This window comes from Mauremys reevesii, linkage group 6 (genome assembly GCF_016161935.1).
Source record: "Mauremys reevesii isolate NIE-2019 linkage group 6, ASM1616193v1, whole genome shotgun sequence".
Classification (NCBI taxonomy): Eukaryota; Metazoa; Chordata; order Testudines; family Geoemydidae; genus Mauremys; species Mauremys reevesii.
Window position 1 is genome coordinate 118,777,425 of NC_052628.1, and position 23,294 is coordinate 118,800,718.

The 23,294-nt window shown below is 47.2% G+C and overlaps 2 long non-coding RNA genes across 3 annotated transcripts in view; one reads left to right on the forward strand and one right to left on the reverse strand.

Annotated features, from left to right (window-relative positions):
• LOC120408190 overlaps positions 1-20,730 on the reverse strand; it is a 36,610-nt gene extending 15,880 nt beyond the window's left edge. Inside the window, exon 1 of the long non-coding RNA XR_005600495.1 lies at positions 20,585-20,730. This is a non-coding gene — a long non-coding RNA (uncharacterized LOC120408190). The remainder of the gene's footprint in view (positions 1-20,584) is intronic.
• On the forward strand, positions 1,174-17,951 carry LOC120408191. 2 transcript variants are annotated; one of them, XR_005600496.1, is made up of 4 exons: positions 1,174-1,350; positions 1,995-2,132; positions 11,098-11,287; positions 15,601-17,951. It is a non-coding gene; the product is annotated as an uncharacterized LOC120408191 (long non-coding RNA). The 2 variants fall into 2 exon arrangements; XR_005600497.1 differs by lacking the exon at positions 15,601-17,951 and adding an exon at positions 15,227-15,304.
• Positions 20,731-23,294: the final 2,564 nt, after the last annotated feature.

Sequence of the window (23,294 nt, forward strand, 5' to 3'; positions counted from 1 at the left end):
TAGCCAGGATGGGTAAGGAATGGTGTCCCTAGCCTCGGTTTTTCAGAGGGTGGAGATGGATGGCAGGAGAGAGATCATTTGATCATTACCTGTTAGGTTCACTCCCTCTGGGGTACCTGGCATTGGCCACTGTCGGTAGACAGGATACTGGGCTGGATGGACCTTTGGTCTGACCCAGTATGGCTATTCTTATGTTTTTATGCCCCTGTGACACAGAGGCCCATTGGTGGTTCTCTACTCTGTGTCAACAGCTCTTGTGAGGCCCGATATGCTCAGTGCACCTCACATGCTGTTATATTTATCCGAAAGGTGGCAATCATATAAAATTGGAAATCTAATTACTCACAGATCACTAAAAGCAGCAAAGAGTCCTGTGGCACCTTATAGACTAACAGATGTTTTGGAGCATGAGCTTTCGTGGGTGAATACCCACTTCGTCGGATGCACGACAGATCACTAATATTCTTAAGTGACGTTTGTACCATTAACCTACACAGAATTATACAGATGTGCTGGTAATATGTGACTCAAATGTGTTTAAACCAGGCACGTCAGGGGAAGGTGATAAACAGGTTTTTCCAGACAAAGGAAAGCGGCTGACACCTCAAGGCAGGTATGTCCAAGGACAGTGGGTTATTCATTTGTATCAGAGATTGCAGGAAAATCATTTGCATTGTAAAAATCACAAGCAGGGGCGAAGCCAGCGAGATGTTAATGAGGGCTTGATCTTAAATACTATCCTGAAACTATTTACACTATATTGACAATTCCATTTGTTTTATTCTACATTGGCCAAGTGTGATGGGGTGGACTAGGTCCAGAGGCCCCCGGCTGGAAGCCTCAGGGTTCTGCCACACCCACCTAAGGAAGGAGCAGGCTAGAGTGGCTGCCAATCAGGGCCCAGGAGGCTCATATAAAAGGAGCTTGGAGCAGAAGAAGAAAGGACTGCAGTCCTGGCTGCCTGGAAGAGCAGCAGGGCCACGGAGGGTTTGCTAGCAGAGACCAGGCGAGCATTGAGGCAACTGGTTGCTAGGACTGAGTAGGGACTGAGGCTGGGGAGGGCTGCAGGAAGAAAGTGTCTCCAGGGAGGAAGCCCTGAGGATACCCCCGATACCAGGACTGGACTACTTAAAGACCAAAGCCCAGGGAGGGCTATAGAGATAGACACCACCAGAGGGGTACTGAGAGTGGCCCCGGTGGACTGTATACCCTGGAAGGGGTTTGTGCTGGTTAACATGCAGACAGTGACTCAGCCCAAATGCTGAGTTGCTGAAAACCAACCTGACTGAAAGGGGTCACCAGAACTAAATAACGCAGTCACGCCCAACCTGAAGGGGGCATTTGTGAGAGGTGAGTGCCAACCCCATTACACCAAGATATTTAAAAATCTTGGCCTGCAGTTAGACTCCTAAGTCCATGGTTAGGTAGCTAAATTAGCGGCTCGATTTGCCAGTGAGCAGCCCATCCCCCCAGCTGCTGTTGTCATAAGTGGGGGCTACAGGATGCTCATCACTTCTGAAATCAGACTAGCTGTTTAGGTGCCTAAATGTGAACTTAGAAGCCCAACTTTAGACTCCTACTTATGACAGACATGCCTTTTAACTTATATCCTGGGAAATTCATGGCAGAGCTGTATGAGCAGCTTATTCTGTAATAGCTGTTATCTACAAATAAAAGTGTGGGGGGGTGGGGTGGGGGGAAATCTGTAAGGAAAATAACCCAGATCAAGGAAAATTAGTGTAACAATGAGAATATAATACTAGTTAATGCTTTTAATGTAAAATTATCCCAATCAAAGTGGGACTTGTAATTGTTGCTGGAAGTTGATCTGATTGGAAAAGCAGGACAGAGATAGTTAATTAGTCATAATGGCTCTTGATATCTCAAGAGGCCAGTCCTTTCACATCTGACAGGCAAGATGGATTTTAAAAGCTAATAAACAGCTTATGTCCACATCAGTAAGCCATTTGCTGATTATGTAAATATGTTCCTAGCTCAAGATTGTATCCCAGAGCAGAAATGGAGATCAATGTCTGCTCTCAACAGAATGGAGACCGAAATCTGCCCTGTAAATGATTACATTGTGGGCTCTACTAATCTGACCTACTCCATGGACCAAGTTCTGCTGTCAGGTAAATGTGGACAATTTCCCAGGGGTCCTGTGCTGGGCATGTCGTGGAAGAACTTGGCTCCCAAGGATGGCATTGAGTTTCTCCTGGCTGACAGGAGATGGGACAGTGAGACAAAGGCATATTATTTCACCCACACACCTGGTGGGAATTGTGTTTAAGCACTACCTTTAGCTAGACACACAAAGGGGCCATTGCAGCTTCCTGTTTTAACTGAAGAGAAGGATGAGTATCAGGGAGAATGTTGGCCTTTGAGGGAAGCATTGCTGCTGAAACACTAGAGTTCAGAGAGCTTTATGACCTAGGAGGACAGGTTGTTATTTGTCTCTGCATTTGTTAGTCTTTCTGTTCCAATGTCTAGTCTTTCAGCTGCAGGGGAGGCCTTTCTTTTTCACAGAATATCAGGATTGGAAGGGACCTCAGGAGGTCATCTAGTCCAACCCCCTGCTCAAATCCCCAGACAGTTCCCCCCTCATTCCCTAAATGGCTCCCTCAGGGATTGAGCTCACACCCTTGGGTTTAGCAGACCAATGCTCAAACCACTGAGCTATCCCTCCCCCGCAACCTGAATAGTTTTACTGCTTCTTGCCTTGTTTTAACGTTCTTCTTGGCGATAAGAAACCAGGTATATGATGCCATTCAGACTCCTTGGTGCCACTTTGGGGGCTCAAAGAGCTGAAAAGCCATCATGATGGGCCAGCAAAGGATGCCTATCCAGCGGGAATCCCTGGGTGATGTACAGTGGTCTCCAACATCACCCCCCTATCGACATGGGGCACTGCTACAAGAGTGCTGTGACTGCTACAAGAGTTCTCTGTCTTTGTATATGTGTAAATAGAAAAGGTGCCAGTAGGTGGCACTCAAGAATATGTAGCATAGTTTCTGGGTTTAGTAGGACAATAAAACTTGTACACTGTTCCTTTGTGCAGCAATTTATACCAGCTCCAACGTATTCACCAGCTGGTGAGCTGCTCCCTTGGGTCCAAAACTACCTGGCATAGTTCAGAGCAGCCAGCATAAACCAGCCTCAGAATCTGGCAGTGGTAACTGGTTCCTTCGTGACTACCTGTGATGGGGTGTTCACCCCACACCAGCTCTGAAGGGGTTAAGGTGGTGCAGATAAGGGCCAATTAGCTGTCTAGGCTGCACCTGGTGGAGAGTCTGGCTTGACTGAAAATGACCGATAAAGCCCTGGTGGGGAGGAAGCTGGCTGAGGTATAAAGCCAGGAAGTTTGCAGCAGAAAGGGGCTGCAGTGTGGAAGCCAGCAGTCACTCTCTAGGCTTGGAGAGGGAAAAGGAGAAAAATCAGGGAGAGGGAGGAGCTCTGGGATTCTGGCACTGAGGGAAGGGCTTACCCAGATGGGAGCCTGTGGGAGGCGAAGTAGGAAGTAGCCCAGGGAAAGAACAATGAGGCCAGAAGACAGAGACTATACAGAACTTAGCTGCTGATTGTAGGGTCCCTGGTCTGGATCCATCAGGACTGCTGGAGATGACAGACGGACAGCTGGTCTGGAGGGACGTTGGTACCCCGAAGGGGGAACTCTATAGTGACCTAGCCAGGGAGTCATGAAGAGAGGGAACCCCCGAGTCACCGAGAGAGAGAGGGGCTGTGGGACAAGTGAATGACAGAAGGAGGTGCTCTAGCACTGAGTGAACCCTGTGACACTCCCCGTCTCTGCTGCACCCAGCGTCTATTGCCCTGAGCCCCTTGTATCTGCAAAGGCAAGCGTGAGCGTTTCAACAGCTCTAGCCTGCCTGAGCCATATTCACCCCTGGTATCACCAGCCCTAGTTAGGAAGCTGCACCAAGGATTCATTTAGCCCATTTACTGCTAATTATTGCTTGCTGTCTGTTATGCCTAGAAGGAGCCGCAATTAATTTTGCCTAGTCCAGAGCTGGAAAGAGACAGGCAAATGGTTGTGGTTGGAACAATAATACTACTAAATATTAAATTAGTAATAACTCAGTATAAAGTGTCCTGAGGCTTGTCAACATGCATTCTGCAGCCGGAAATAGGCATTATTCATAGCCCCGCTGCTGTTGTGCCTCCGCCTGCCTCATTTGGATACTACAGTGAATTACAGCTAATTACAGGACTTGAGACAGGCGCATACTATTCATGGCGAGGGAGTGAGGATGGCATAAAAGGTCATTACATGGTGCCGTAGAAAGAGTCTGAGCAGGAGAGAGCTGTTTATGGGAATATTTGGTGAATAATCTAGCAGGCCAGGTCCTCAAATGCTGTCAGGCGGCGTGGCCCCGTTGAAATCAATGGAGCTCTGCTGATTCTCACCAGCGGAGGGTCTGGCCTTGTGCCTCTTTACTCTAGCACATTGGTTTTGAACCTGTTTATTTGCACGACTCTCTCGTATGATTTATCCACCCTTCTTGTAGACACAGTGTAATCCCATCCCCTTTATGCCACTCCGGAGCTGGGAAGTCAGCACGACTGGCCAGCATGGGGCAGGCCTTGGGTAGCATACAGCTGTCTCCTCTATCGCCCCCTGTTGGCAGTTTTGTGCCCATGGACTGATGTGCTGATGTACAATTGGATTGGTGCCATGGTGGCTCAGGGCCTGCCTTTACAAGAATCCATCTGTATCGCGGGAAGCGGATAACATCTGATTGCTTGATCGTGTTCTTGCCTACTGACTTCCCCAGAGACCAATCAGGCAATGCTTAGCACACTTGCTGGTGTTCCAGTCACTTGGGGCTGGCTACCTGCAGGCTGGCAGGGCCCAACAGTGTTACGACCGTAACTGGTCAGAATTTTTCAAATGAAAAGTTTTTGCTTGTGAAAACCGGATGTTTCCTCACTGGAGAGGAGTGGATGCAGCCTAGGGGGGAATCTGGGTAGCACTGCAGGTGGGGGCCTCGTGCAATCCTCTCCCACAGATGCTGGTGCCAGGAAGGCCACGCCCAAAGAGGGGAGAAATACAGCACATTTATGACTCCCACTTCCTCCCCTGTTACCACAACCTCACCATGTTTAATGTTCTCCTCCTCCCTGTGAGGTGAGGCAGGGCTGTTACCCCCTTTTTACATGGAGATGGGAAACTCGGACACTGAAAGACTAAATGACTGGCCCAAGGTCACGCAGGAAATCTGTGGCAGAGCAGGGAATTGAACTGTGCTCTTCTGAGTTCAAGGCTAGTGCCCTAACCACTGGGCCTTCTTCCTCTTTTCCACCTAGGACAAAGGAGAGCTCCCTGCTACAACCTGGGCCCCTGTGTGAAATGAGTATCCATTGTTCCCTTTGCCTTCTTTCTTCTCTACGCTCTGTTGGAATGTAACTGTTTCTGTGCAATCTGGTTAAAATCAATGCCTCTTCAAGCATGTTTGATGAAGTATAAATGTCACCGGCTATGGGGCGTGAACTGTGGAATTATTTACCAGACTGAAAGATGGCCTTTAATAGCCATTGATTAATAAGTTGCATTATTTTTTCACTTGAATAATTCACTGAGTTTTGGCAGCCTTGTTGTTGGTATTGAAAGTCTGATTCCTTAAATGAAAGAGAGAAAACAAAAGAAAACCCAGCCCATGGGAGGGAAGGGCTCGTTCCACTTCTCAGACTGCTGGGTGTGGGTGACGATCTCATTTGAAATATCCTGAATATTTATGGTTTGCTGTGCAAAACAAACTCCGGTGTCAGATGTTCTTCTAAAAGCCACATCGGTTGATCACAATGTCATTGCTTTCATTTTAAATGAAGAATTCAGTCCTGCATTTCTGCCCCATGACTTTGGGCCTAACCCGTAGCCAATAGATTCACAATAGGAACTGTGCAGGTTCTTTGTTTTCCCTTGTCTGGGGGCAGGGTCTACAACCCTTATTCATGTGAAGAGTCCTGGCGCAGTAACTGGGATTACTCGTGTGCATAAGAGCTGTTGAACTAGGTTTCTGTACTGGATGCATTTTAATTTTTTTTTTCCTTTCGGTAGCTGCCTTGTTTTTCATCCAAAGGAAACACAGTGTAAAATCAAAAGCTGGTTTTTCCACAATAAATACAAAAGCACTAATCCAGAATACAATGGAGTAGAGGGACTATTAACCACTCAATGCAGCATAAATTGTCTCCAGGGAATCATAACCACAACACATCCAGCTATTGCAGCACATAAGAACTTTCTTACTTTAACCCTGTGATGAGAGAGCTGGCGATTTGTAGCGTGCCACAAAGCGGCAATCAAGGCACACAGGTTCCTTTCTTATACAGGATTCACCTTGAAGCACCTTCTTTAATTGATTTCTTTTACGAGCTAACACCTGTTGTCTATCAATCCGTCTTCCTGATGAAATGTGAAATGGAGTCCCTGATCTCTCGTGCTCATTAAAGATCACGCAGCACTTTTTACAGGTGTGTCTAGTCCCTGTGGAATGGGCAAAATCTTGGTGTGATTTCTTGGATTTGGCCTGCCTGCAGTTTCAGTTCGAGAGGCCGTTTTTCACTACCACTCCTAGAAATTGGTGTGCAGTGATGCAGGTGAGTGGGTGGCACCTTTGATGTGTTTAATGGTTAGAGTAGAGGACTGGAATCAAGAGACTTGCCACTCTGCCAACTCAATACATAAGTCAACATGTAGCAGTGGCCACCCCTATATTCACGTTGCCTAATACTTTCCATTATAATTATTTGGCTGGGTTTGTGAAGAGTGCTAGCGCCTCCATGGTTTGCAACAAGAACTTGAAATTTGGTAGGCAGGGTGACCCTGAGGACAAGGGAGAGCTGTTCAGATTTGGACAAAGTTGTGATCTACTAAAACTAAGAGAATTTCCTGTCTGTATTTTCTTCAGTACAGGTTGTTCCTAGCTTGTTGACCAACCCTTCAACATTAGATTAGCACTGCACATGTACTGCCCTGGTGTCTCACTTCATTGTAATGCATAGAACTTAAACCTCCTAGATGGGACGTGAATAAAATGGAGAAGGCTCCTCCACTTCCCCATCAGAATGTTTGGATGTAGGGGAATGTGCACTGGGCTAGGAACCAGGAGACCAAAAATTCAAGTATCCCTTCTGCTGACTGATGTTAATAATTCTGTGCCTTTCACAGGGATTATTATTACAACCAGCCTCATACACCACTAAGAGTTTACACAAACTGAGAACAGAACCCAGATCTCTAACATAGCAGGCTCATGTCTCAGAGACTTGGCAAATTCATCTCTCAGAATGAATGTGCTAACTCTATGGACTCAGCTAGGCTGTCAGTAAATCTGGGGGCTACTCATGCAACCCACTGACTCAATGTTACATGGTATCCTCTAGAGACTGTTCCTCAAAAGAGAACAACCTACTGCTCCTGCCAGTTTCTGTACTGTATCCTTTAACTCATATGGTAGAGGTTTGTTCTGTAGGAATGAAGATCCAGGTTTCCAACCTTGCTGATGATAGGCACAGGTGTGTTTGTTTCACATCAGAGAATTTTTTCTTTTTAAAACAACCTTAGGAATGATGTACAAAAAGCTACGTTAAATGAATGCCACTAAGGTTGTGAAGTCAAGCATCGAGGAGTAAGAAAATGCCAAAAGGTAGGTTGCTTGTGCACCCTTAACTCTGCTCATTGTGCATATGCATTATGGTATGTGGGGCATTCAGCAATTTTCTAGCCTGTCAAAGAAAAAATATCATTGTGTTCAATTGTATTTGTTTATTTTTCAATCTAGTCCCCCTTGACTTCAATGCACTTGGTCGAGTGCACACCTGCCCCTTAGCTATGCCCTTCTTGTAGAACTCCTTCTCCTGCATGTCCAGAAACTCCCTTGACTGCTGAGATCACCTTGTTAGCATCATTTAAACTCTTCCCATGAAGGTCTTCCTTCAATCTGTGGAACAGATAGAGATTTGACAGAGGCAAATCTGGTGGACACACTGGCTGGGGAAACAGTTGAAAGCTACATTTGGTCACTGCCACCTGGGATGTGTGGGGTGATGCATTGTCCCAGAGAAGCAAAGTTCCCAAACTTCCCTGGAAATGTCAAGTCAAGCTCTCTTCTGATCGGCGCTCAGGTTCTGGTCATTAACTTTGCTGACACCTTTCTCACGCCCAAGTCTTCCTTGGGGACAGCGTGCACAGCCCCATGATCGATGTCCATGGTTTCAGCTATGAACCTGGCTGTCCATCTCCTGTCATTCGTCACCACCTTGTGGACTGCATCAACGTTTTCTGGTACGGGGGCCTCTCTGGAGTGTCTTGACCTTGGCTCATCCTCAGTGCTGAGTCTCCCTCATATAAATTCAGCAGCCAGTTTTTTACTGTGGTGTATGAAGGGGCATCATCCCTCAGTGTTGCCAACACCTCCTCGTGGGTTTCCTTCCTGATGGAGGTACGTGTTCACTTTCATTCTTCTCCATTCTTCAAATATTCCACGGCTGGCTCGCTTTGACACGCACCCAGTATAAATTCCACACATATGAACATATGGCTCCTCACAAAGAAACACATCCAAGTAGCAGCACTTGGATCTCTGAAATCTGTTGGGCCCTGGTGTAGCATTAAGGAGGTCAGGCGAGGCCCTTTCTGAGCGACCCTCATGCAGTGTCTAATTACAGAATCACGTACTGTTCCTTCCACGGGGGCAGAAGCATGGGCTGCAGTGTGTCTGCAGAGCGCCAGGATGGGACTGCAGGAGAGGGGAATTGATAGCAGCTTCTTAAGAGGGCACAGTGTGTTGTGGGCATCAAGCAAGAGAATGAAGGGAGCAGCTGGGCAGCAGAGCAGGTGGTGTGTCCATTGGTCTGATCAGACACAACCGGTCACTGCTTTCAGGGTGTTAGGGGCTGTCATGGGACTCAGTGATCCAGCCCGAGCAAGGGACACCCGTTAGCTACGCTGGCCCAGGAATCTGGCTGTGCCTCTCGACCAGCTGGGAGCATGCTTGGCAAAGGACTTCTTCATGTCGGTGGCCATTACAAACGCAGGAGACGGTTCACTCTGCTTACGGCTCAATGGTCAGAATAAAATGGACGGGTTATATGCCTAGCAGCTGTACTTGGAGCAAGGGGCGGCCTCAACTGGTCATTCTTGGGATAGACAGGACAAAGGCCACAGTTGCATGGGATTAAGGGATAGTGTTGTTGGACTCTCAGGACCCAGCTTGGGGAAGCCGGGCCCAGGATCTGTCCACACTGCAAAATGATGGAGTTCGGACCTGAGTCCCCACGGGGCCCAGGCTTGAATCCTCCACCCGTGTGTGGCCCGCTGGCCTGGGATAGAATCAGACAGGATTGTGTGTAGACTGAAGGGGGTGGGGTCTGAGCCTGGACTTACAAATGTGGTGTGGACATACCGTGAGTCAGAATCTGGCCCCTGCTAACTCCTGGCTCCAGGAGGAAGGGGTCTAAACCAGCCCTTTTGCTAGTGCAGCTCATGTCCTCTTCGGCACCAGCTCAGCTGCAATGAGTGGAGCACAGTGTGGCTGGATCTCCAGTCCCCACCCTCTGGCCACCCACCCAGACCTGGTGGCAACTGCTCCCCGTTCACCAGGTAATGCGGGTAGCTGGGAGAGGAGTAACTGGGGCATCCTCTGCCCAGCTGCTCTGCTGGGCATACAGCTCCAGCCCAGAAACTGATTATTAATTTTAAAATTTCTGTAATCAGAGGGTGACACAGCATAAGAAGCTTGAAATCTAATGGCCAATCCGGCTCTGCTCCTTTGCTCCCACGCTGGCCCCAGGAGTCCCAGCACACGTTACTAATCAAGGATAGGCTTGCCAGGTGTCTGGTTTTCGACTGGAAAGTCTGATCTGACCGGACACCCAAAGTCCGGTTACTGTGTATGGGGGAGATGCTGAGTCATCACCTGCACCAGCCCCTACTCAGCCAGGGCCGCCCCCACCTGCATTTCCGGCTCTGCAGGCAAGTCCCTCCCGACCCATGCAGGGACGGGGGGAGAGGGGAAAAGCAGTGAGTGCTGGGGGGAGAGGGGCTAGGAGGGAGAGGCGGGCAGGGGCATGTCCTCGGGGGAGAGCGGGGGAAGGATGGGGAAGGGGAGGTTCCGTCATGCCTACTGGAATGTCCATTTTTTTAAATATTACAAAGTTGTCAACCCTAATCAAGGATGGCAAGAAGATCCCACCCCATCCAGGAACCTGGTCCAGGGGAGATCTGGGTCAGTGCAAAGCCAGATAGCGTATGGGCTACCATTGACAATCTGGATCTGAAATGTGATCAGCCAGCTAAGAAGAGCTGGAACTGCTGCACCAGGTGGGTGTTGCAAAGCAGAAAATGACTGATCAGAGCAGTGAAAACCAAGTATTTCTCTCACTCCTAAAGGAAGACAAATGGCTGAATGCTGATCTGGAGCTGTTGGAGGAGAAAAGGAGATCGCACGGTGTGAGAATCATTGGTGTCCTGGGGCGAAGAGAGCAACAACTGCATTAGGGGTCTAAAGATGTTGGCACGGCATGTGAACTGTGGGGGCAGGGCCCAACAGGAGATCAAGAGAGAAACTGCAGGGGAAATGAGAGACCAGGGCAATATACTAAACTCATCCAGCTCTGCAATCCTCTGTATTTCAGAGCTGCCAGGCAAGGAGAGTCTATTAACACTACCCCCAAAACAAAAGGACTTGGCTTAAAAAGCCCATCAAATGCTCCTCTTGCCAATGTGGGGCCAATTACATTGGCAATAACAAAAGAACTTTTCTCACCCTAAAACAGCGTTTGTTGACTGGAACCATGAGACAGCTCTGCTGTGTGAATCCACTGTGGGGATAAGCACATTTCTCTGTTGGGAGACAGGAAGCGCTAAAGCCTTGCTTGAGATAGATGCTGATCAGAAAGAAACAGGTCTCTCAGAAGAGAGAGATGATTAGCTGAGCTTTGCCCAGAGCAGGCAGATGCTTTGCTGTCTTGTTTTGCTTGCTCTGGGATGGGCTCTCTCCGTCCAGGCGTGTTTTATGTTGTTTTGATATCAATTATTTACATTTTGTATAAATCCGTGGCGATGTTTTCCCCTTACAGAGTAAAGCCAGAAGAAAATGTTAACGATCATCTCATCTGATCTCCGGTGTAACACAGGCCAGGGAATTCCACCCACTGATTCCTGCATCAAGCCCAGTTACTTCTGGCTGAGTGAGAGCAGATAGTTGTAGAAAGACACCTAGTCTTGCCCGGAAGACCCCAAATGATGGCGAACCTACCACGTCCCTAGGTAAGCTGGTGGTTACCCTTCCTATTAGAAATGTGCATCTTATTTCTGGTTTCAACGTCTCTAACATCAGCTCCCAGTCACTGGATCTTTCCCTGGGGGATTATCTAGTGTTAGATAATATCTGCTGGGGTGTTTGAATGTGCAGCCCACTCCACTTTGGAGCCTACTGCTATCTGAGTAGATAACCATGGAAAGGTCATTGTACTAACTACAAGTACCGTTAACTCCCCCCCCCATCTCTAGCAGCACCCAGAGGTGGGCAGAGAGCACTGGTGGGTGAGGTACAGTCACCGGCAGCATGGCTCACTGTCTCCACAAAGGAAGAGGAAAGACCCTGTAGCCATGTGGAAAGTTCACAGACCAGGCATCTGCACCCTGCTTCTTCCATGGACCCAAGCTTTCATAGACCAGTGGTTCTCAATCATTCCACACTACTATACCCCTTCCAGCAGCCGTATTTGTCTTGTGTACCCCCAAGTTTCATATTGCTTAAAAACTACTTGCTTACAAAATCAGACATAAGTGTCACAGCCCGCTATCACTGAAAAATTGCTGACATTCTCATTTTTACCATATAATTATAAATCAATTGGAATATAAATATTGTACTTACATTTCAGTGTATAGTATATAGAGCAGGATAATCTAGTCATTGTCTGGATGAAATTTTAGTTTGTACTGACTTTGCTAGTGCTTTTTATGTAGCCTGTTGTAAAACTAGGTAAATATCTAGATGGGTTGATGTACCCCCGGAAGAACTCTGCGTACCCCCTTGGGTACACGTACCCCTGGTTGAGAACCACTGGTGTAGACTTTGTTCCTCTCTTCCCCTCCCCTTTAATCAGAAGATGCAAAGCAAATTCAATGAGCATCTTGTGAAATTTCCACTGGGGGCTTCGCCCCACTCCCCCAGGGATTTTTTCCCCCATGGGAGGAAGGCATTCAGTCTGCAGACAGCAAAATAATGCCAAGCTGAAAGATGAAATACAAGCCACATGCTTTCTGCAGACTCAGTCCAACTCTCAGCACAGTCCACGGGAAAACTCTCGTGGTCTTTAATGGGCGCTGGGTCAGGTTATGCAGATTTTGGTAGTCAGGCACAGGCACTATGTAAGGGAGTTTTCTTTGTGATGTTATGGGTTTAAAGGTGACTTGCTAAGCAGAAATAGGATTGCACTTTGCTCTTTTTGCATCTTTGTGGTGTATACAAAAGGCCTAGAAAGAGTTTGTAAAAACAGAAAACAAAAATAGACAACACAACAAAGACGCTGCTTCTTTCTTTGCCTTAGACATTCAGGGCTTTTCTATGCTGGAAGTTTCTAGGGTGACTTGAGAACCGGTAAAGTATTGACATAAGAGTTCAGAGGCTGAATCCAGGCAGACTGAGAGGGGAAGGGACATTAGATCAGACTCTTTGGGCTAAACTGTGCTCAGCCCTTTGGAGTTTGTATGGGTGAGAGGAAGGACACGGAAGAAGCCCACCCTCCTGGTGTGGCCTGCATGAGAGCAGATTACACTAGCAGGCCTTGTAAGCGGTGACAGCTTGGTTCTTGTTCCTCCAGCCAGCAAATGGCCCTTCCAGTTCCATGCTGCCCCAGAGTGCGGCTGGAACAAAAAGCAAAAAAGGACAAAGTCCCGAGTGGAAAAGAATGCAGTGGTTCTCCCACAGGGCTCCTTCGCAGGTCCCCCTAACCCATAGACAATGCCAGGACACTAAGCTGAGAGAATGGCCCTGCATTGCTCTGCACAGGGCCAGGAGAATAGATCTGCTCCTCCAATCTCAGGCCTGAATTTGCTCTGCAAGACAAACTCCAGGCAATTGTTATTAGTAACAGCATCTCATTCGTGCATGGACAATGGCTTGCGTCAGCCCTCTGTTGTCTGCATTTCATCCTGGGCCTGCTTCACACTGTAATTGACGAGCAGCATGGTTTCGTCTGGCAGCAAAGCTTCAGTGAGAGCCCACAGTGCAATTGGACATGGCCTTCATTCCATCCCCCCCCCCCCCCCAAAAAAAAATCGTGTAGTGGGAAGTGATTTGCTTTTGGTGGAAAGAAATGACAATAATGTGAAATGAATCAGATATCCAGGTTCCTGGGGGTTATTCTATGGGACATTCGAACAATCCCCATTGACTGGGACTGTCAGTTTCAGCCCCTCATTTCTCAAACTGATTTAAAACAAGTACTTACCTTTTTAAAAAAAAGTTTGAGAGCATATTTTTGGTGGCACCCACAATGTGCTAGGTGCTGTACAAACCCGGAAGGGGATATTTTTCCAGACAAGATATATAAAGGAGGTATTGTTCCTCCTTGAGAGATGGGGACCTGAGGCACAGAGACATGAAGGGACTTGCTCAAGGTCAGACAGGGACTCTGGTGCAGCAGTAGGATTTGAACCCAGATCTCCTGAGTCCCAAGCCAGTAGCTTAATGACAGAACTCACCTTCCCCTGCTCCTTTAGCCTCCTTTTAAACTCAGACTGTCTGCTTCCTGCATAAAGGTTAAGTGGTTTGCTGCTACACAGATGCTTACGTTGAATATGCAGTTGTTGGCATGGTCTGCAATCACTTAATAAATATTTGCGTAGCGAGCCTGCCGAGTGACAGATCCCTTCCCGATAGCCAGTGGAAGGAGTGTGTTTGGAGGGGCAGGTGGATCTGTGAAGTGGGGCAGCACCTGCCATAGTGAGAGAAAAAAATACAGCAATCTTCTCTGTAGAGCGTCCTTAGCTTTATAATAATGCTCTGCTGCAGAAAGTGCCCCTTCTCCAGCTCAGGCCTTGAGCCCCACTCTCTCCGTGGGGAGAAAGTCACCTTGTGAAACCATAGTGCCATCAGCAGCAGTAGTGCAGAAGGTGCAGGGATGCAGGAAAGGGGTCATTCTCCAGCGCCAAGCAGCAGATCTCTATAACTTTCCCCTTATCGCAGTGATGTCTGACCCCAAAGACTAGTTTTTAGGAGGAGGGTTTCGGCCAGGGGACAGAAGAGAGATCAGTCAGTCTCCGTGCGTTCTGTGGCCGCACCCCAGCTGCAAGCCAATTCTGTTCGCGAGCGGTCCTGTAGAAACCCTGCGAGTGAACATGTCTGGCCACTCTGGCTAATTAGCCCCCACAGCACGTGATGATCTGAAACGGTCATAACTATCATTGGGAATGTACCATTCATGGGAGAGGGGGAATATTGTCATCTCACCAGACAAACCTTTGGAGGTGTTGGGTTACTAGCTAGAGAGAGAATACTCAGAGAACATTCCCCCTCCCCAGCTGTCTCTGCCGGTACGTCCCCAAGAGGGAAGTCCCACTCTGGGAAACCCCCGCCCAGGGCTGCCTCCAATGTTGAAGAAGGGCATTGAGAAGGTTTGGGCAGAATCCTGGCGCTCTGTTTCTTTAGCACAGGGTGGGCAGACAGTCCTAAATGCTACCACTAGGGTGGAGGAACCGCCTGGGGATCTGTCCCAGGTGGGGGTGACCCAAGGGGGTTCAGCTCCTGCATGGATTGCTCCCCCTGTAACCTCACTCCTATGGAAGTTCGTCTGTGGGGATGCAGTGGGGCTCTAGGTCTGGGAGGGGAGAGCAGTTCTGTGTGATGGTTTCCCTGTGGAGTCTGGGACGTGGGCGGGTGGAGGAGCCCTCTGTGCGCTCAGCAGGGAGCGGGCTCCCACCGCTCAGGGCTGCTTGGGAGGGGCTGCAGGGAGGTGAACCTCACACGCTTGTCTCTGCCCATGGCCCTCTCCGGGGAAGGGAGCGATGTGGCCCTGGGAGTTTTCCCAGCTCAGCATAATCCCCTCACGCAGGGGATGGCAGCAGGGCCACCCCTGCCCTTTGTGAGTCTGTTTGCCCCGTGCCTTTTACTCTTAGCTGTGGCTGTTTGGAGCCATCACCTGAAACCAGCCACGCGGGGACCTTTGGTGACTCCTTACACACATTCTCCCTTGGCAGGAGCTAAAGCATTCCCCTCCTAACCCATCCCCCTGGTGGCATTACTGCGACTGCACACAGACGGCAGTGCCCAGCAGATCAGAGGTAGATTGGCTCGTCCCTGATCCTTCAAAGCGTCCTGCGTTCAGAGGTTCCCAGCCTGCCCATCCCCTCCTCGCTAGCAGCCAGGCCCCAGGAGCTGCGGCACTTCAATCTCCGCAGCGTCACTACATTGTGTGGTAATAATCAAGTATACCCACAGAATCCACTGCGGTCTGTTAATTCCATGACATTCCTCCTCCCCTCTCCCCCCTGCATACAGCACGATTTCTGTTCAAGGGTCTGATCCTGCACTGGGCCATTGATTCCCACAAATGATGATTACATTTCTACAGAGCCGGGGCAGGAACGAGTGACCTAGAGAACTGCATGGAACATGCTTCAAAGCCCTGCAGACTCTGAAAGGCAGCGACTGCAAAGAGAAATAGAGCAGTGAACTACCTCTGCCCTAGGAGTTGATCTGCCACTAAGATGCTCCCAGAACACAAGCTAAGCCTTCAGCAACTGGCAAGGAAAGAGCTTGGGCCACAAGCTGCAAACAAATATGCTGCTGAATTAGAAGAGAGTTCTGGGTTTGGCAGAGCCCCTGAATCCCACAGCTCGGGCACAGGTTTGCAGAAGTGCAGATACCTACACGTGCACAGAAGGAGCTTCTGGCAGCAAAGTGACAGCTCCGGGCAGAGTCAGATAATCCAGCCATCCCCCGCTTGGTACCACTGCAGAAATACCTATGCAGGGATGTGGAGATGATCGAGGCAGCCAGGTTTGGGCCTGGTCATCCCCTCTGCTTCCACAGGTGCCAACAGGAAAGGGCTGGGCTGCCAATACTGTAATATGCTGCCTCCTGTTCTCAATCCCGAACAAGCCTCTTTCTGTGTGAATCGCACCGATTCAGCTGCATATGCTGGGAGGGGGCAATGCTGGGACAGAGGGAACCTTGGTTCTGGCATCTCCTAACTCCTGAGTGTTTGACTTTGCGACCTTCACGCTTTTTTAATGTTTTCTGTGTGTAATTTCCTACCTTTTTGTACAGCTATGCCTTTTATTTGTACTTTATTTGACAAAAAACTCAAGCTTGAGTTTCCCTAACACCTACTTCTCTTAAAATGTAGGCCCTGCCTAGTAGCCATAAGCCAGAACATAGCAAATGAGGGTGAAAAAAGGAATTGTGTAAGCCCTCTTCCCCTGGATTTTCTTCCACTTGGTGGGGAAGCTTTGCTCCAGTGCTGGCTCCAGCACCTGGACTTGGCTTCTGTTTCTCCTCCTCCTCTTACATCGACGCCACCCCGGTGGAGGCAGCTGCCTGGTTGGTTCTTCCTCTTTGTTTCTAGCGGCTTTCCCTGGCCTCCAGACTCTCTTTGCAGTGAAGGGCCTGAACAGCCGTAGAAGCAGCTGCAAACCCGGAGAGCCAGCCAGCTCTCTGCAGAGCAGCAGCAGATGCTCCAAAGGCTGGAAGTGTTCCATGGACCACAGTATAGAAGTGTGAGGTAGGGCTTGTCTTCACATCCTCTGCTGCAGCTGTGCTTAAGTGAAGGCACAGCTATGCCGAGGGGAGGGATTCTCCCATCGGCGTAGTTAATCCACCTCCCCGAGCGGAGGTAGCTCTGTCTGCGAGAGAAGCCCTCCCATCAACACAGCGCTGCCTACACTGGGGGTTAGGTCAGTATAACTTACGTTGTTCAGGGGGTGGATTTTTCACACCCCTGAGCGGCACCGTTATGCCGATATAGGTCTGTAGTGCAGATCTGGCCTTAATTATGGCTGGGCTTTACAGAAGTATCTAAGCAATTTAGGAAAACAAGTCCCACTGGCTTTCAATAGGACTTGTGCTCCTAAGTCACTTAGGGCATGTCTACACTCCACATGAAGCCCAGGCTCTGACTCAGGTTTGAGCCCAAGCCCTGTTTCTGTCCACACACAAATCAGTCTGACTCGGGTCAGCAAGCACTTAGGACCCAGGTCCTAATACTCTGCTGGGGATGGGTGGGTCAGTGCCTGAATCCTACTGTGACTCCGGTCTGAGCCCTGCCATTTTGCAGTGTGTACACAACTCAAGCTGCAGACCTGAGTCACAGTGGGACTCGGGCTCTGACCCCCACCCCCTGCAGGGTCCTAAGACCCAGGGTTACATTCACCAGCCCAGGTTTACAATGTAGTGTGGATGCTCAAGCACGGGTTTGGAAAAACCACGATCACAAGCATGAGTCCCACAGGCTTGGGCTTAGTGTGCAGAGTAGACAGACCCTTAGATACTTTGGAAAATCCCACCAGAACTCTTTACAGCAGGGTATGGCATGAACTGTGCGTGCTCTTCACACATCCAGAACCAAATTCTGCCCTCCCTGCAGTTAAGAATCAGAGAGACAAAGACCTCCCCTAAAAGGGGATCCAGCAGAGGAAATGGAACTTCTGTTTCAAATCGTTTTCCAGGCGAGGGAAAAGTGTTAGAAGAGGACACACATGCAAATGTATTTTAATATCTTCAGCAGTGCCACTGCGGTTGCATCCCAGCCCCAGGGTTCCCGTTTGCAGAGGTTGTGTGTCTGAGTTTTTCATGTGAATTATTTATAATTGGTATCATTTTAGTGAGGCCACGCAGCATATAACCATACGGATAAACTGATGCCCTTTCTGAAGGTCCCCCTCAATTCAATAAGTATTCCATTAATATGCAGCTTGTGTGTGCTTAGAGCAATAACATTTGTAATCAGATCAAGTCATTCTTTTTGATGCAGTGCATTCTCAGGAGGGTATTTAAAAGCGGATCCCCTGGAGAGTTGCTGATACGGTGTTATAAATAAAAACGGTTTATCTGAATAATATTGTCTAGTGATCCTGAATTCGTGCATAAATCTTGTGTTTTCCTGACAATCTTTTGTCTGTTTACATAAAGTATCAAGACAATTTTGAAACTTTATATGACTTCAAGGTTTAGATTTGGTATTGTTGTTATTATTATTATTATTATTAATCATCATCATCGGCTGGGTTAAACCTCCTTGAAATTGGTGAGTTTAGCATCCGCCTTCCATTAAGGATAAAATGTGAGATAATAGGGGACTCAAACCAAGACAGACATATGTCACAGCCCAAAACAAAGGCCCATGTGAGTCTGCTCAGGAATTAAAACTATGTGGGTGGATGGTTTTCACTGGGTATTGTTTGGAAGTGTGTGGAAGGAGACAGAGAGAAGACGAGACAGCAAGGAAGTTCCAGACACTGCCTCAACAAAAGCTGGGGAGCATGGCCCTGAGAAAAACATACTGCAAAAACTGTTTGGGCAGAGTGCTGCCTGAAAGAGGCTTGGAATTGTGAGCAAAGAAATCGTCTCCTATTGTTTGATTCCTCCTGTGCTCAGGGAAATAAGGCTTTGTACATTTTTTTGGTAAATAAACAGGATTGCATCAAAGATACTTGACTCCATCATCACTTTCTCCTATGAGAAACACCTACAGGGCTCCAAACTTTGCCTACCCACTTGGGTCTAAAGGGGTAACATTGTTTTGACCTGAGCATAATTAACATTGTTTTGTATTGCCATAGCACCTGTGAGACCAACTTATGGACCAGGATCCCACTGTGCTAGGTACTGTACAGACACAGATCAAAGAGAGAGTCCCTGCCTCCAAGAGAAATGGCTATAGGGCATGTAAACACCATTAGGTTTCTTTGAAGATCTTAAAATGTCATTGTAAGTTTTTCATCTTCAGTCTAATCACTTGTATTCAGTTCCCCAGACACAGAAGTCTGCCTACTAGTCCCCCTAAAAACGTTATGGAAAAATGCTGTATATTTCCATAGTTATAAGAGAGACAAAACAGGCTGTAGAAATGTCACATTTGTCTATAAAACCTGTTCTTGAGCTCCGAGAACACTGATTTTGTAGAAAATATTCTATAAAAACAAATTAGCTATTAAAATAATCCCTTTCCATATAAAGCACAGGTATTGTCATCTTTTATAGGACTCTTATGCATCCATTTATGGATTGTTTTTAATATGCTTAGGCCCTGATTTAGCCAGGCTCTTAAGCACATGCTTAATTTTAAGCACATGAATAGTCCTATTAAAGCCAACTGTATTTAAGCATGTGCTTAAAGTTCAGCTTGTCTTTTAATGCTTTGCTTTAGGGCATTAAGTATATGGTTATCTTTAAGCATGGCTTTAAGCTGAAGTGAAGTTAAGCACGTTTAAATCCATGGCTTGATTTCTGGGGTTTGGAGGTGATGGTTGAAACAACAGTAAAACATTGAACCCCAAACAAGCTACCACTAAAAATATGGAGTTAGATAGAAGATTGATAGATGAAAAATCAAAAGGTGGGATGATATTACAATGCAACCCATTAAAAAGCCCCCATCTTGAGTATTCCCACCTTTCCCCTAGAGCAGGTGGGGCCATCAGGGTAATCTGATTGCGGGCCATGAGCCATTTTGCTGATGTTGACCGTCCACAGGCATGGTCCCCCGCAGCTCCCAGTGGCTGCAGTTCGCCGTTCTTGGCCAATGGGGGCCGCAGGTTGCCCACCACTGCCCTAGAGGGACTCTTTACTATTTCTCTGGAGTTTGGTAGAGTCTTTGAGAGAGTCTCCAGCAATCGACAGAGATTTTTGCTGGGCCTTTTCTCCCATCTCTTCCTTTTGCCTCCTCTCTTTCACCCCAGACTCCATCAACCTATTTGCTTCCTGGTCTCCTGTCCCCATTCATTATCCCACCTGTTCTCTCCCCCATAAAATACCCCCAAAATCTTCATTTGAAACACTTATTGCAAAATCGTACAGAACACGCACAGGCAGAATTCTGCACAGATCTTCAGGACTCGACCAACAGCTGGCATTGGGGGTAGGCTGACATCTTCTCTGGACCAGATGTTACAAGGGGAAATGTGACACACTGAAACTGTGAGGTACCTGTACATGAGTAGACCTGTTCTACAGAGCAGGGGTTCTCAACCCTCGCCCCCAACACGCTATAAAAACCTCACGGCCCACCCGTGCCACAACAACTGTTTTTCTGCATATCCAGTAGATTAAAAGCCAGGGCTGGCATTAGGGGGTAGCAAGCAGGGAAACTGCCTGGGGCCCCACACCACAGTGGGCCCCGCAAACCTACGTTGTTCAGGCTTCGGCTTCAGCCTCGGGTGGTGGAGCTTGGGGCCCTGGGCTTCTGCCTCACAACAGGGCTTCAACTTTCCACCCTGGGCTCCAGCAAGTCTAATGCCAACCCTGCTTGGCGGACCCCCTGAAACCTGCTTGCAGCCCCCCGGGTCCCTGGCTGAGAGCAGCTGCTATAGACAGCATAGCCAACCATATAGCCTTACCGAGTCTCAGAAAGAATCTGTCATATTAGACATATGGGTTGTGCTCAGTGCTGTGTGAGGACTTGCTCAGGACCGGAGTTAGGGGCAGGCAACCCATGTGACCACCTGGGTTGCTGGGCTTGGGGGGCACCAGGCTCGGGGGGCTGTTTTTGTTGTTAGCAACAAAAGGGAAAATAGAATGTTTGAAGTAAGATGTTTCAGCTATTCCCTATGTGGATTCATTTTTCCACTAACCACCTAGAATGTTCCAGAACTGTAGAATCTCGTGGAACCTTCCAGGCTTTGAGAACTACATTTTCCTCGAACCGCCTAGAACATTGTCAGCTAGGCCCTAGCGGGTATATAAGGGGCTGAGAGTCGCCGGTCAGTCAGTGAGATAGCAGAATGAAGTGAAGTGAGAGCCCAGATGCAGTACTGTGAATCTTATTTTACTGTATAATTGTAAACGACCTTTTGAATTAAAGGACTAGGGTTAACATTCTAAGTGTTACCCACTGTAACACTATTTAATACTAAGTTGCAGTTATTCTTAAAGTTCGAAAGTTTCTATAAGCTTAGAGGAAATGAATATTTGTATTAGCTCATATATGGCATAAATAAATACAGATTTACGGATCCTAGTGTGCAAATGTATAATTTTATATGGCAGGAATAAATCATGCATGCAAACTGTGCATCAAAGTCATGAAATGGGCTACAAAGGCAATAAAAAATAAGGTATTCAAAAGCTTAACAAATGGAGGGGAGGCGCGGAAGACTCCTGCCGTTTGGTCTAGGGCTGGCCCTGGTGATAACGGTGGTGAAAGGCACAGAATTATTAGCACTAGTAAGTAGAAGAGGTGTGTCTGGGTCTCATGGTCTTCTTGTTTCCATCTTCTAAGTGAGAAGGTCTTTTGATGATGAGAACCTCCATTTTGACCTATTTTGTATGGGTTACAAGTAGACCCTTTTAGAGCAGGTTGGGAATGTTTTGATAATTGTTTTTGTCAGAAATGTGGATTTGTTGAAACCAAAACTGTTCACAAAGCAAGGTTAGGTTTGATGAATTTCCTGACTTGGAAATTAGGTTCAAAATGTCTTGTTTCAACATTTTTAAAATGAAAAATTCTAGCTTTTGGGTTCAAAACAACTTTTCATCTAGAAAGTTTAGCTAATTAGACTGACAACTAAACATTTTCAAAACAAGAAAATATATATTTTGGTTTGCAAATATTTTGAGATGTCGACTTTTTCTTTTGATTCAAATTGGGCAAAACATTCAAAGTCTCAAAAATATTTGCAGGATGGGAAAACTGCTTCCCACCCAGTGCCAGCCCCACCAGTGTAGCCCCATGTGTACAAAATGCAAGGGTGGGGTTTTTTTAAACTGGGTTTGCAGTCATTACCATATCTGAAGCACGGTGTGTGTGCAACAGTGATTATTATAGCCCAGGACTGGGTTTTGTTCTACACGATCTTTGACAAATCACTTCTCTTTTGATGCCTCTGTTTCTCCATCTGCAAGATGGGGAGAATAAAAGCCATTGTTATAAAGTGTTATAAAGTGCTTTGAGAACTTTTCATCCAGCCTCACTTTGCTTTTCACTGACTCTCTGCTTGATGATTCCCTTTGCACTGAAAATACAGCTCCGGTAAGTTAATTCTAACAAGATTTTTTCTTTCAGGAACTCCATCCCAAATAGGGAGCTCTTTAGAGAGTTGAAGCAGGAAAACGATTTGTCACCCAGTGCAGGTTCCAGCTCACTGGAATGCTGCCTCTGCAATAGTCAAGGGCCTCGTGAGGAGTTCAAAACTGCAGAAACATAACACAACAAGCATTGATCACGCAGGGATCCTAGTTTTCCACGATAAACAAAATTCTCTGATTAAAAAAACCTACAAAAATCTGCATTTTCCCATGATTAAAATGAAATCTGACAGCCGGAGCCCCACCTGCTTCTCTGTAAAAACGCAAACACCACATTTTTCTGTGGCAAACGGATCCCTGCTGATCAGACATTTTTATCAATGGATGCGGTGAGAATTTAGGTTTCAGACATTTTCAAAGACAAATCAGAGTGAAAAGGAGGCAAAAAGATGCAGCTCTCAAACAGAATTCAGATACATGAAATCCTTGATAAGGAACATGTGTAGGGAACTTTTCTTGATCCATATTTTAAAGGGGAACTAGAAGATTTATTCCCAAGAGTTGGTTTCAGACTCTAATCACTGGAGAAATAATTTTGTAAGTACAGGCTGGAACGGGGAAGGCTGTTTAGGGTTCCTCTGAAGATGGCAACACCCTAAGCAGTGATATCAATGTATTAATGCATTCCCTCTCATTTCCCTGGGCCAAATTTTCCTTGATAAAAAATCAAACAATTTGGAGCACATCCAGTTAGAGGATTTCATGTAGATAATCAGCAGCTTGGCTAGCTAGTTGGATATAAATATAGATATCGACAGAGAGATATTTTAGTAAGGGGGGTGGTTCACAACCCACATTTCTTGGCTAAATGTTAGGTTCTGTAAACTTTCTTGGTGTTAATTCAGTGCATAACATTAGGGATTTAATGAAGATTTAAAGTCACATTGGACAATATTGCTTGTCGTGTATTTATGCAAAGTTGCCCTAAGTCTAATATCCATGTTTCTCATCTCTGTGCTGTATTTGCTATAGCTTGTGACTATAACTAAAGCATGATAAAAGGCTGATAATCTTGTCGTTAAG